Genomic DNA, 15,083 nt, shown 5'->3' with positions numbered 1-15,083 from the left:
CAGCCTTTGCCCAACAGTAGGCCAGGCTTCAGCAACCCCATGACCCCAGAAGGGATAAGGCAGGTTAAGAAGATGGATAGCTCTGATGTGTGCTTTTTAATGGGTGGAAAAGCACAAAGGCTTCTACGTTTTGCTAAGATAGGATCACCCGTAGTTTGAAAATCTAAACATAAATGCCAACAAATCTATTATTTATACAAATCATTAGCATTTTTCTTCAAAGCCATAGAGTCAATGGAAAGCCTGAGGCTGGAGACCCCTGGCCTAAATAGCATTTTTGGGGCAAATGACATTTGTTTAGCACTTTGAGAAATCTGGGTCATGAAACAAAAGCAGAAAAATATACAACAACAAAACAAAAAAAAAACAAATCCTAAAACAAATTGGTCAGATTAAAAACCTTGAAAGTTTAAGCTAAATCTAAAAATAACTACTTACATGAATGCCTAGGACTTCAGTGAACAAAGGTGAAGCCAAAATTACATGACAATCGTATGACTGAATGATGAAGCCACACATTCACACCATAGGGCCTCTGAAAATAGCATGTGTGCTTTAAACATTTGTGTCATGGCTCATTTAGCATGAACTTTTAGCAAGTTTCTAAAAGACATATAAACTTGTCATTTTAATGAGAACAGTTTCCGTGTGCTTAACAACCATAGCCAACAGATGGCTACTCTTATCACATGGCCTGTAGGTTTCAGATGTTCCTGTTTATCCAATCATCCTCAAAGATATGTAAGCAGGTCCGAAGGAAAAAAAGGCTTTCACTGTGTTTGAGCTGTCAGAAACAGAAGGTTTCTGAGGATGATGCTTAATCAAGCAACAGCAGGATATGAAAGGGGAAACAATAATGCAGTCAGACGCATTTTAGATGGGCATAGACAGTGAAAGAAGACATAAAAAATGTTATATCTACAGTTGCCTTTTTCTTTCCTAGTTTATCCTTTACTCCTGTGTTCTTTCAGCTCGTACTGTCCCCTTTGATAAATGTCGTTTCACTTTTATCTTGGGATGCTTTTAAAACAACAGACGGAAAGCAGAGGAAGATTCATCCGTGCATTCACAGTAAGATAACACCTAAGTGGTTGTAAAGGCCAAAAAAGGACAAAAGCTCAGTATCAAATGATGAACATCTAACTAATACTAAGCTTGGACATTGGTGGCATGCCATAATTCAGGGCGAAAACCACACACTATGAAGCGGGAAGAAAAGATAAAAGGCGAAAATGCGATGAATGTTCAGACACAAACATGTACTTCTTTTAGCCTCAGACTTTGTTCCAATATCATTAATAACTTATTCTCTGAATACATACAAATACAATCAAAATAAGCAATGAAAAACTCACAACCAACCTGAACTTGCTTTCATTTTTATAGGGAAAAAAAACATGTAATGTGAAAACTCCTTTGGTCGATCCTCCAACTATAAAATCGTTTTATGCTGTGATCCTCTAAAGCAGTGTTTTTCAACCAGTGTGCCGCGGCACACTAGTGTGCCGTGGGAGATGGTCAAGTGTGCCGTGGGACATTGCCCTCATTAACTGATCTAAAAACATTTTCCATCTCCAGGAAATCAGCTCTTTGTTCATCCAAACAGGCCCTGATAAAACACTGAGTAGTTAGGAATATAAAAGATCTTAAAATTACTTTTTCTTTGTGTTTATTTAATCCTATTAAAGACATTTTGATAAAAATCACGGTACCGCGATTTAGCTGCAGCTATAACTGTGTAAGGAAAAGTCCCGCCCCTTTTACTGTCTCCGCCAATCATTCTTGAAGGCTTAATCACATGTCATCAGTCTGACCAATCAGAAGTGCTTAAAGTCTTCACTTCCTTGTTCTTAATTCTGCTGATAAAGTCGCTCAGTTCTAACAAATATTCCAGCTAAAGATGAGCTTTAGCTGGTGGTTCATCTCTTAGAAAAAAACAGCCGCAACTTCCTGCTTTTTCTGCCACAATTATCACAAAAATTCACGTGAGATTGCGGGGGGGGGGGGGGGGGGGGGGCGCTGTCGATCAATACAGACAATGAATTTCTGCTTTTTTTTTTTTTTGGATGCTTTCAGGGTTAAAGTGTGCCGTGGCTCAAAAAAGGTTGAAAAACACTGCTCTAAAGCACAACTGACAGATGCTATTTTTCTGCGAGTTGCATTTATCATGTTGGATTTTAGAAAGTCTGTGTGCTTGTGAGGATGGATGTGAGATAAAATGTATTTGTTTATTTTGTTTTTTTTGCAGTTACAGCTCCTTTGTTCCACAGTAACAGAAGAAACCAGTTTGCAATGTAGTGTTTTGAACCAGTGCTGCAGCACAAAATGTTCTTCAAAAGTCTATTAAAAAAAAGAAAACGACTTTACTTAAGGTGAGCTTAGTCTTCAAAATCATTGATTATTTTTTACTAAGTGCAACATAATTATTTAGGAGATTGAAAACAATTTGAAACTCAGTTTTCCACAAAGTTCATCTTTGTTTATTTCAAAAGTCTAAGTTTTCTCAAGAGCTTTTCTGCTTGATCAGTGAAATAACGTATGCCCCACTTGTCCATAACGTTACACTTGTTGAAAACAGTCATCACGATGTATAACGCATCTGTCTGTGCTCTGCCAACATGTAAAAGAGAAACTGTTTTTTCCCAGTATTAACTTATTTGTTGAGGAGTTGTGCATTAAAGGGAAAGGAAAAATGCAAAAATATCATTTAAAATAAGAAAACTGAAGAAATTGATTAAGTCAAACAGGAAAAAGGGCATATCAGTGGATAACCATAAGTTTGTATTATATTTGGCCATATTCATTCTATAAAACTTGAATAAATAACACGAAAAAAGTCCCTTTATGTTGACTTCATAGAAGTATGTCATAGTTTGACATTGTTATGTTTTTCCTATCTTTTGCTTATATAATGTCAAAATCATCCTAAAGATGGCTTTCTAACTGTATGCAAAATTTGGACTTTTTGGTAACTTCCTCTGAGATCTGAGCTCAGAACTTGCTTTGATGAGTCTTTTTGAAGTCAATACAACTATTCATGAAAACTCACTGATGAAAGTTGTGTTTTTGCTGCTTTTATCATGTTCTTGCAGAATTTTTTTTTTTATGATGGTGTACATTTATTAAGAAAATTAGGCTCAACACTGCATTTCTGGGTATATTCAAATTGTTGCGAATCAGGAACTGAAGAACAAAAATTTGTTTGAAAAATAATGTATTTTTGACTCAGAAAATGTGCTGGGTGGGCCACAAGCTCCCTGCTCCGCTCTGCTCTGCTACGGGAGATGATTGGGAAGGCGGGGTTACTCCCCACCAACAATTCTTACTGGTGCTCTACAGAAACTATGTCCTAGAAAAACAACATTTTCGCCTAAAAATGGCATAATCATGATTAAAAGATCACTGGGAGTGCTTTTAAAATAAAGAGATAGAAAGATGATTGGAGTGGATCTTTAAGGTTTCCTTGTCATATTAAGGCATGCACTTCAAAAGTTTGAACTGTCAGCATGTCAAAGGGGAAACTTGACTGCTTAGGAAGGTCTGGCCCAAGAGTGGAAGGGAAGGGAGAAAACTGTGACAGGGAGTGAAAGTAGAAGAGACAAAGGGAGCAAGCTGGGTGAAATAATCCAAATTTATCAGACAACAGAAGCTAAGGGGACGGGATTTCTTAGTGATTTGACACTCCACAAACGAATCTGTCACTCCTTTCCTCGCTGCCAGCATCTTCTTCCACTTGTAAATTTTGTGGTTGTGTATCACATAGTTTCCGTTTTGCTGCCTTAACCAATAATTTAGAACACTTGGAGGAATTAAATAAGAGGAGATTGCTTTCACTCATGGAGAATAAGTAAGAAGAAGAGGATTAAATATGAGCTCAGAAAGGCTGCCCTGCAGTCACAATAGACAGTCACTTCAATGAACTACCACTCACTCACATCTTTATTAGAATTACCAGTCTTTAGAGGAAGGAGTGTGCTTTCAAAACACCTTCAAGTACCATTAGAATGTGTAAATGTTCCTACTTCAATACATCCTCATATTGTTTTAATGTCTGGATATTGAGGGTCTATTATTCTCTATCCAAAGACTTTGCAGAGCCGCCAGGCTCAAAGCCATTTGACCTACTTTTTAGATACTATAAAAGTCACTGAACTAACTTTAAGTAGCAGTGTTTGTAAAAGTCAGAAGAAACTTAGCAAGAATAACCTTTTATGACATGTGTTTCTCATATTATATGTGATTTTTATTTAAAATTAGTAACTACTTTTAAATAACTAAATAAGAATCATGCACCGTTTGTTGCATCATACTTTTGGACTAAAAAGAAACACATTTTCAGTCTTTTGGTATACTAGCAAATAAAAAACTTAGCAAATGGCTATCGACAATTTTAAGGAGTCAGTGTAGTGAAGTAAGTTTCATCTCTTATCTCCAATTCTGTAGCTTACGGAGCTAAAAGACGAATCATTTGACAGTAAGATGAAAATCATATATTTAAAGTGTGCATACTATTAAATCCAAAGAAATGTTTCTTTTAATTATATAAAAAATGTTTAATTCCACTCAAGTTATAAAGTCTTACAGTCAGAAGCTGCAAGTTGTCTAACAAGTAACAGTATCAGAACCTCTATTTGCTCACAGATAGACCGGTAGATAGCCCCAAAAAGATCTTATCAGTCTGTTGAAAAAAAAAAACGTTTGTTTTACACATATTGTTTTTGTCTCAGAGCCAGAAATGTAGGATTTCATTTTGACCACTTTTTTTCTTGTGGATTTAATTTGAACAGATAACATGAAACAATATATATTTTTCTCTGAATGCACACATTGAGAAAGTTGTTTCATAATAACTCAAAGGGAAGAATATATATATATATATATATATATATATATATATATATATATATATATATATATATATATGTATATATATATGTATATATATATGTATATATATATATATGTATATATATATGTATATATATATGTATATATATATATATATGTATATATATATGTATGCCATTTGCCTGGGGAATTCCAAGGTACTTGTAACTGTCCTCGATGTCTGTTATTGTTCCTTCTAGGAGTGAGACCCCTCCTGTGTGGACTACCTTGCCTCTCTTTGTCACCATCCGGCTGCATTTCTCGAGCCCGAATGACATCCCAATGTCAGTACTGTAGATCCTGGTGGTGTGGATCAGGGAGTCAATGTCACGCTCGCTATTAGCATATAGCTTGATGTCATCCATGTAGAGGAAGTGACTGATGTTGGCCCCATTTCTGAGTCGGTATCCATAGCCAGTCTTGTTGATTATTTGGCTGAGGGGGTTCAGACCTATGCAGAACAGCAGTGGGGACAGAGCATCACCTTGGTATATCCCACATTTGATGGACACTTGTGCAAGTGGCTTCCCATTGGCTTCAAGGGTGGTTTTCCACAGCTTCATCGAGTTTCCTATGAAGGCTCTTAGAGTCCTGTTGATGTTGTAGAGCTCCAAGCATTCAGTGATCCATGTGTGTGGCATTGAGTCATAGGCCTTCTTGTAATCAATCCAGGCTGTGCACAGGTTGGTGTGTCGTGACTTGCAGTCTTGGGCGACTGTTCTGTCCACCAGAAGTTGATGTTTGTGTCCTCTGGAGTCTCTACCAATGCCCTTCTTTGTGTTACTCATGAAGTTTATCTTGGTTGCAATGATGCCTGACATGAGCTTCCATGGTGTGGACAGACAGGTTATTGGCCGGTAGTTGGATGGGATTGCACCCTTTGAGGAATCCTTCTGGATCAGGATCGTTCGCCTTTCCGTTAGCCATTCGGGGTGAGTCCAATCCCTAAGCAGCTGGTTCATTTGTGCTGCCAGGCGCTCGTGGAGTGCGGTAAGCTTCTTTAGCCAGTAGGCATGTATCATGTCAGGGCCCGGTGCTGTCCAGTTCTTCATACCTGAGACTCTTTCTTGGATGTCAGCCACTGTGATGGTTACTGGATTCTGTTCAGGGAGGTTGCTATGTTCTTTTCTCAGAGAGACCAGCCACTGGGCATTGCTGTTATGTGCTGTCTCTTTCTCCCATATACTTTTCCAGTACTGTTCAGTTTCCAGCCTTGGTGGGTCTGCTCGGCTGTTTTGACCCTGCCACTGAGCGTACACTTTTGCAGGTTGAGTTGCGAAGAGCCTGTTTATTCGTCTGGCTTCATTGTCTCTTGTGTACCTCTTTAGGCGGCTGCTCAAGGCTAGGAGCCTTTGTTTGGCAGTTTCCAGTGCTTCAGGTATGGACATCTGGCTGTATCTCTTAGGTACTTGCTTTCTCATTGTACCTCTTTGAGCCTCTGTCAGCTTACTCACATCCTTCCGAGTTGCCTTGATTTTGGCCTCTAACCGTTGCTTCCATGGTGGGTACTGTTTTCTTCCATGGTTGCTCTTATAGCCAAGCATGTCAAGGATCACTGCTGCTGAAGTGTAAACCAGTTCATTGGTTTCTGTGATGGTTGTGGTAGGAATTGCCCTCAATGCTTCATTCACAGTTTCCAGTAGACTTTCAGGCGGTCCATCACTTAACTGTTGTAGCTGGTGTCGGGGTTGCCTAGTGTTCATTGTAGACATGATCTTGTCTTTCAGGTCAGTTGCTGCCTCGCTCAGTGTAATTGTGGTTGTTGGGGCTGTGTACCCAATCTCAGGGTGGGAGTGTGGTATAACCTCCTCTCTGACCTGTTGTTCTGGCTCTCCCGTGGCATTGTATTGTATTGCTTCAATCTCAAGTTGTGATAGGAGTTGCTGTTTGTGGATGTTAGAGCACTGGGCTACCAGTTGTTTGGCAGTTAGCCCTGATTGTGTCGAAGCATCCATTTATTCCACATTCTCTGCATGTAGCCCCTCTGGGTGGGATTACTTGAGTAGTAGCATTCTAACAGAACCTTGTTCTCACATCTAGTCCATTTCCGTCTTGTTCCAGTAGCCCACTTTCCATCAGGGTGCTCTGGTCCCTCAGCACTTGACGCAGACCTTGTTTGGCCGGGCGACGTCTGAGCCGGCATGACATGTGGTTCATTGTCTCTCATGTTGTGAGGTAGGCGGTAGCGTTAAAGGTCTTGCCCAAGGACCCTCACTGGGTGATGTTAATTGCCCGTCATTGTTATGGTAATTGCCCCATTTCCATTGTCATGGTAATTGCCCCATTTTTCATTGCCATTAATTGTTCATTCCGCCCTGGGAATCGAACCCGGGTTTCCTGCATGACAGTCCTGCACCTTACCAACCGAGCAACCCAATACCTTGGAATTCCACAGGAAAATGGCAACCTGGAGCAGGCAACAAGGAAAGCTGCAACAGCTAAATACCTCCAACGAGTAAGGCAAGTCCTGAGGAGCCAGCTCAATGGCAAAAATAAGACCCGGGCAATAAACAGCTACACACTGCCAGTTATCAGATACCCTGCAGGAATAATAAGATGGCCAAAGGAAGAGATACAGACCACGGATGTTAAAACACGAAAGCTCCTCACCATGCATGGAGGGTTCCATCCCAAATCCAGTACCCTGAGACTGTATACTAGCCGCAAGGAAGGAGGCCGAGGACTAGTAAGCATAGAAGCCACTATCCAGGATGAACCATCCAAGATCCATGAGTACATCAAGCTCAAGGCCCCAACTGACAGTGTGCTCAGTGAATGTCTCAGGCAATGGAGAGCAGAGGATACAGTGCTGGAGGACAGATCTTCATGGGAGGACAAACCCCTGCATGGGATGTAGCACCGGACCATAACTGAAGTGGCTGATATCAAGAAGTCCTACCAATGGCTAGAAAGGGCTGGCCTACAGGACAGCACAGAAGCGCTCATCCTGGCAGCCCAGGAACAAGCCCTGAGCACCAGAGCAATAGAGGCTCAGATCTACCACACCAGACAAGACCCAAGGTGTAGGCTGTGCAAAGAAGCACCTGAAACAATCCAGCACATAACTGCAGGGTGTAAGATGCTGGCAGGGAAAGCATACATGGAGCGCCACAATCAAGCGGCTGGAATAATATACAGGAACATGTGTGCAGAATATGAACTGGAAACCCCAAGATCAAAATGGGAAACACCTCCGAAGGTGATAGAGAATGAGAGGGCAAAGATCCTGTGGGACTTCCAGATCCAGACTGATAGGATGGTAATGGCGAACCAACCAGACATTGTTGTGGTGGATAAAGAACAGAGGAAAGCCGTTGTGGTGGATGTGGCAGTGCCAAGCGATGGGAACATCAGGAAGAAGGAACATGAGAAACTGGAGAAATACCAGGGACTCAGAGAAGAACTGGAGAAAGCCTGGAAAGTGAAGGTGACAGTGGTGCCTGTGGTAATTGGAGCACTCGGGGCAGTAACCCCCAAGCTGGAGGAGTGGCTTCAACAGATACCTGGAAAGACCTCAGACCTCTCAGTCCAGAAAAGCGCAGTGCTAGGAACAGCTAAGATACTGCGCAGGACCCTCAAGCTCCCAGGCCTCTGGTAGAGGACCCAAGCTTAGAGGAGAAACCACCCGCGGAGGGTGAGAGGGGCGTTTTTTTTTTTTTTAATGTATATATATATATATATATATATATATATATATATATATATATATATATATATATATATATATATATATATATATAAACACAATACAGACCAAAGGTTTGGACACACCTTCTCATTCAAAGAGTTTTCTTTATTTTCATGACTATGAAAATTGTAGATTCACATTGAAGGCATCAAAACCTATTGATTTGATTACTGCTTTGCACACTCTTGGCAATCTCTTGATGAGCTTCAAGAGGTAGTCACCTGAAATGTTTTTCACTTCACAGGCGTGCCCTGTCAGGTGTGAATTATTGTGATTTCTTGCCTTACAAATGGGGTTGGGACCATCAGTCGTGTTAGCCCTACTGAATAGACTGTTGGAAATTGTATTATTAGGGCAAGAAAAAAGGAGCTAAGTACAGAAAAACGATTGGCCATCATTACTTTAAGAAATGAAGGTCAGTCAGTCCGAAAAATTGGGAAAACTTTGAAAGTGTCCCCAAGTCCAGTCACAAAGACCATCGAGCGCTACAAAGAAACTGGTTCACATGCGGACCGCCCCAGGAAAAGAAGACCAAGAGTCACCTCTGCTGTGGAGGAAAAGTTCATCCGAGTCACCAGCCTCAGAAATGGCAGGTTAACAGCAGCTCAGATTAGAGAGCAGGTCAGTGGCACACAGAGTTCTAGCAGCAGACACATCTCTACAACAACTGTTAAAAGGAGACTGTGTGAATCAGGCCTTCATGGTGGAATATCTGCTAGGAAACCACTTATAAAGAAAGGCAACAAGCAGAAGAGACTTGTTTGGGCTAAAGAACACAAGGAATGGACATTAGACCAGTGGAAATCTGTGCTTTGGTCTGATGAGTCCAAATTGGAGATTTTTGGTTCCACCCACCGTGTCTTTGTGCGACGCAGAAAAGGTGAAAGGATGGACTCTACATGCCTAGTTCCCACCGTGACGCATTGAAGAGGAGGTGTGATGGTGTGGGGGTGCTATGCAGGTGACACTGTTGGGAATTTATTCCAAATTGAAGGCATACTGAACCTGGCATGGCTACCACAGCATCTTGCAGCGGCATGCTATTCCATCCGGTTTGCGTTTAGTTGGACCATCATTTGTTTTTCAACAGGACAATGACCCCAACACACCTCCAAGCTGTGTAAGAGCTATTTGACCAAGAAGGAGAGTGATGGGGTGCTGCGCCAGACGACCTGGCCTCCACAGTCACCCGACCTGAACCCAATTAAAATGGTTTGGGGTGAGCTGGACCGCAGAGTGAAGGCAAAAGGGCTAGTGCTAGGGCTAGTGCAAACAAGTGCTAATCATCTCTGGGAACTCTTTCAAGACCATTTCAAGTGACTACCTTTTGAAGCTCATCAAGAGAATGCCAAGAGTGTGCAAAGCAGTAATCAAAGCAAAAAGTGGCCAAAAGTCTTCCAAAACAATCTCCTGTGGTTTGTATAAAATGATATTGATTCAGTGAAATTTCTGCTGCTGTGGGGATTTCTTCACATTGCCCAACTTCAGGAAAACATTTGCCCTTTTGCGGTAACTTTATTTCTGTTTGAATATCACTGCTTTTGGAAAAACTTTAAAATCCCCTAGGGCATGCAGTGACACTGACATGAGTCTAAAAAGGTCACAGAAACTTTATTCGTGCTTGTAATCTTATTCTTGCAGAAAAATGAGTTCTATGGACCTATTAGTTTTAATATTTTTTATTGCATGATATTTGGAAGCTTTATTGTCAGTGTGCCCTGTGACTGGTCTTCTATTTTCTCCTTTATGATGGTGTGAAAGGGCACTTTTATCCAAAATAAAGAAAAAGGTAAAATAGGAACTTTATGAAACCTTTTGTAGCTGTAAGTATTTTAAGGCTTGGTAAGTTCAAACTATTTTAAAGTTGGAAATACTGGCTGTAAAAATGCAAGGAACAAGTTTTACTCCCCTAACTTTTAATGCTGAGTCAGGACTTTTATGTGTACAAAGCAAAGAGATGAATTCAGCTGATTGCGGTTTAGATTCCCTGAGAAAAACACTCAGGGAAACTTTGGTAGAATTATTCCCCAAATGTTGTTTTTGATTGTTTTTTGATTGGGCTGCCTAAAGCCGCTGAAAGTGTTTGACTATTTTTGAGTCTTTTCATCCTGGCAGCAGTCAGAACCAACACAGATCTGCATGTTTTCACCTGAAAGTAAAGCAAGTTACAGAGAGGCTAAGATGAACAATATGTGCAGTTGGGGACTCTGACAGTAACCGCTCTGGAAAGGTTGATGTTGACTAATCAAATAGATAAGGAAGCTGAAAAACAACGAAATGTGTTCACGTGCACACAAAAATGACACATCTATTGTCTTTTCATTTGCTGAAAGGATGAACTGACTGGCCTGGTGTAATTGTTTTGAACAAAAACACACTGCATCATGCTTCTGGTGTGTCATCATGGAAATTTTTAAGAACACTCAATTTAAAAGCTGACAGCTGTGATGGTTAACATCCTCCCAGATGTGCATCTTAGCAGGGGGCTGCAGGTAATCCTCCCAGGGAAGCAAATTCATGAATGGTAACAGGTACATAAAATTTACAATTTCTACTGGCTGATTTTGTTTTTGGACAGAATGTTAAGGAAAAGTAACAATTGCAGATTGTTGGAGCAGAGATCAAAGCAGCAAATGCCTTAGTCAATTATGTTTTGAATGATAACAATTAAAAATATTTTCACTTTTGAGATTTTATAAGAGTTATTTTGTTCCCTCCGACAGACATGGTGACCGGTACCCAGCCTTTGCCAAACAGTAGCTTGGACAAGCTCCAGCAACCCCTTGACCCCACAAGGGGTCAGGGGGTTGCTGGAGCTTGTCCAGGTGACTGTCCAGGTGACTGTGTTTGGCATAGCGTTTAAGATAATGGCTTTTGTGCTCTCTTTAGTTGCTGGACATGTCTTCAAAGGGCAACATGTTGCTGGTTGATGTTTACTGTTCTGCAGGATTAGAAGCCAGTTATCAGAGTCATCATTTTTGAGGCTTTGATTGAGAAAGGCTTTTTGCTCTTGCTGTGGCCTCCTGAGGCCCCAAGTTGGTCTGATAGGGATCAGTTTATCATGTTAAAGGAGCTTGTGGGAAATATTAGACCTCCCCTTGCCAGAAGAAGATTTTACTTTGTAGACATTTGGAAGCCAATATAAATTAGGTTTCTTTGCATAAGTTGGAGATCAGTGTTGCTGCATTTAGATTTTTGCTATCCAAGTGTCCGTTATTTGTATTGTTTTGGACCAAGGGTGGGCATCTTTATGGTTTTGTTTCATGATACTTTTGTCCTATTCACAGCTGATAACCTGTAGCAGGTGTGTCCAGACTATTAGAACCTGCCAGAGCAGGGTATGCTGGAAAACAAACAAGAAGGTGGCCTTCAGAGCCCACCCCTGTAATAGACTGTGGGCCAGCTCGTCTGTTTTGTAACAAGCTATGCACAAATACAGACATAAACGTTCTGAATGACTTACACAGAGGTTACATAGCATGAACATCTCTGCCTCTGAGCCCTAATGTACATGATGATTTAACAGTCAGACGTCCTTGAACACTCAGACATTTAGCAGGGGTCTGAGTGTGAAGACTCACAGTTGGAGTTCACTACTTAAACTCAGGTTTCAATAAGTACAGCCAGATAGCTTCACTATCATATGATTTGGGCTTTAGGAGTTCATGCACTGGGCTACCCGTTCTACCGTGCTGTTGTGAGAAGATGTCTAAACAACCTAATCCACTGTGGTTATTTAAAGTCACAGCTGTCCAATATTTTCATGTGACTTTTATTGAAGTTTTGTTTGTGAAGTAAATGAGAAAACAGCTTTTGGACAGAAATATTGGACAGTCAGACACAGACTAAAGAGCCAGAGAATATGTTAAACCTCATGTAAACAGTGCATTTTAATGTAATGCCACCTTTTTTCATGAATTTGAAAACTATCACTTAAACAAATTAAAAATATGTTTTTTATCAAAGAAATTGGGTTTAAAAAATGGTAGACTTTCCTGCGTCCATTGGCTGATAAGTCTTTTTGTCCCCTTTTATTTCTTTTTTGAAATATATATATATTTTTTTTAAATTTCCTAATTTAATACAGTTCCAATATATGTCCAGTGGAGGGGTAAAGGCTTTGGTGTTTTGCTTCAGGACTTGTCAGCCATAATGGGTGGCTGACTGACTGACACCTCATTATCTTGACATAATCAAACCCACGACCCTGAGCCACAAAGATGGCATGCAAAACTTATGTGAGTCTTTGAATTGTTGATCTTTTACAATATAAAACAATCAATATTCTAAACTCTGTGTCATGTCACTCTAATATATTAAGTAATAAACACTTGTTTTAGTGGTGCCAAGTATACTGAGCCTCTTAACTGATTAACAGGGTTTGGAGTAAACTACAAAAGCCCACAAAAGTCTCGTTGTCTATCAGATGCAGACATTAGTCTGTCTAATTACCAAAATAATTAAAAAGCTTGTGGTTTTTGTAAAAAGGAAATTAACAGCAGCAATTTTGACGGACACACTTTGAAATTGGCAACATGACTCAGCTGCTGAGCCTCCGCCTTGTTTTCTGTTTTACCCTTGCACTTTGTCTGATTGTTCAGTTAAATCCAATTCATAGAAGACATTTGACAGAAGACCAGAGAGTTTGTGGTGTTCAGATCAACCAGCAATAAAAACTACAGAGGTGCAAGTTTTGATTGGTAGCCATAATCTCCAAAGTTTATTCAGAAGGTCAAAATCCCGTAGAACAGCCCTTTTGACAGGCTGCAAAGATTCTACAACCAAACTGAAAATGTGGTTGCAGCAAAAACAGAAGAGCTGTACAGGATGAAGCAGCATAAAGTAACTGGGAACTGTTCAACAGCTGCAAACGAGAGGGCAACACATTCCAGAGTGTGACAGCCATTGTAAATAAGGATGGAAAAACAAAAAAAAAGTTTTGATCACTCTTTTGTACCATGATCTCTCTGGTTAATTTTGAAAGAAAGGACACTCGTATTTTCCCATTTGAACATGCTAAAAATAAAACATAAAAAAATATCAGTGGATGGAAGCATTCAGCGTGCCGTGGGATAATTTGGAAAAATTATGAATAACAAAAAGAGAAGTAACCCAAAGCAAGTTGATTTATTAAGATCCCTATTTAAGTCAGTATACATCACAGTACCTCAGTTTGCATTGAATTTGTGCATATTTTATTGATGGAGAAAGCAAAGATTAATCAGGGGATTTAGTGGGGAAATAGTTGACTACATTAATAAAATACTTTCAATTTTTACTTAAAGAAACAACATAGTAAAACTACAAAAAAAAAAAACACTCAAGTGTTTTTTTTATGTATCTTGCAAAAAATGAAGGAACCGTAATTCCAAACAAATATGAAATTGTGGTTCCAAATATATTTTTAATCTTCTAAAGAAATGCATACACAATCGTAAACTCACTCTTTCACTTGACACAAGCATGGGTTTGTTGCTGAGCTGAGAAAAGCTTTACCAGATCAATAGCTTTCAGGCCTGCACACCTTTCTGTTTTAATCCATTACTGACACTCGGTTGACATCAAAACAAGCATTTGTGTTTTGGATGCACAGCATGCAAAGTAAGAGGAAAAGCAGAAATAAAGTAGAACATACAAATGTAGTAAACACTTCCGTTCATAAAAAAGTGATATGAGACTCCTTTGAATCTATCATTGTGTAGATGTTTCACTTAGACTCCATCTACAAACATTAACGTCTTCCTGTTTTATAATATATCATTCAAAATGCATAAATAAAGAAGCAAAGCTAAAATATCGCTACCAAAAACGGTTTCTTTTTCACTAATTTATTATTGTAAATTAATTGTAAGGGGGCTTTAAAAACTTGTCATATTAGAGAAAAAAAACATTCAGTAATCCTCACACTTTCGCTTTTCTACACAACACTTTAAAATGTGTTATATTACTTATTATCTGTTTTTTGTAATGGAACATTTCCGTCTCACTTTTGGGAAGTTAGCCCTGACACAAACCCACATGCACAAAGCTAATTTCAGAAGTGACACTTTAATTGGTGTTGAGCCACACTGGGGTGAGGTGGGTTTCGGGGGTGTGTGTGGACATGATGCTTTGGCTAATGACTGTGTGCTCTGCTGAACAGAACTGAGCTAATGAGGAACATGGAGCCGGTCTGAAGTCAGACATGCACAAAGATCACAGCACTGCGACTTTCCATTCATATTTAAAGATCTTATATAGTTTGATTTAGTACCAATACATGATTTTGATGAAGAAAAACAAAGGAAAAGTTAACATAAAAGTTGGTTTAACCCTATTTATTATAACAGAAACTCATCACACATAAGTGTCTGGACACATCCAGTCTCACCTGGGTTTAAGAATGATGTAATTTGTTTATTTTAGCTTTGATTAAGGAATAAACATAAAAAGAAAAAAAAGAAAACAGGAAAATGTAATGAATAAAAAAAAAGATTTGGGAAAATGGGATTCAAAGGTAAATCCATCA

Source organism: Oryzias latipes, chromosome 15, assembly GCF_053564925.1.
Source record: "Oryzias latipes strain Hd-rR chromosome 15, Olatipes_Hd-rR_3.1".
In the NCBI taxonomy this organism is placed as follows: Eukaryota; Metazoa; Chordata; class Actinopteri; order Beloniformes; family Adrianichthyidae; genus Oryzias; species Oryzias latipes.
This window is presented reverse-complemented; position numbering follows the sequence as displayed.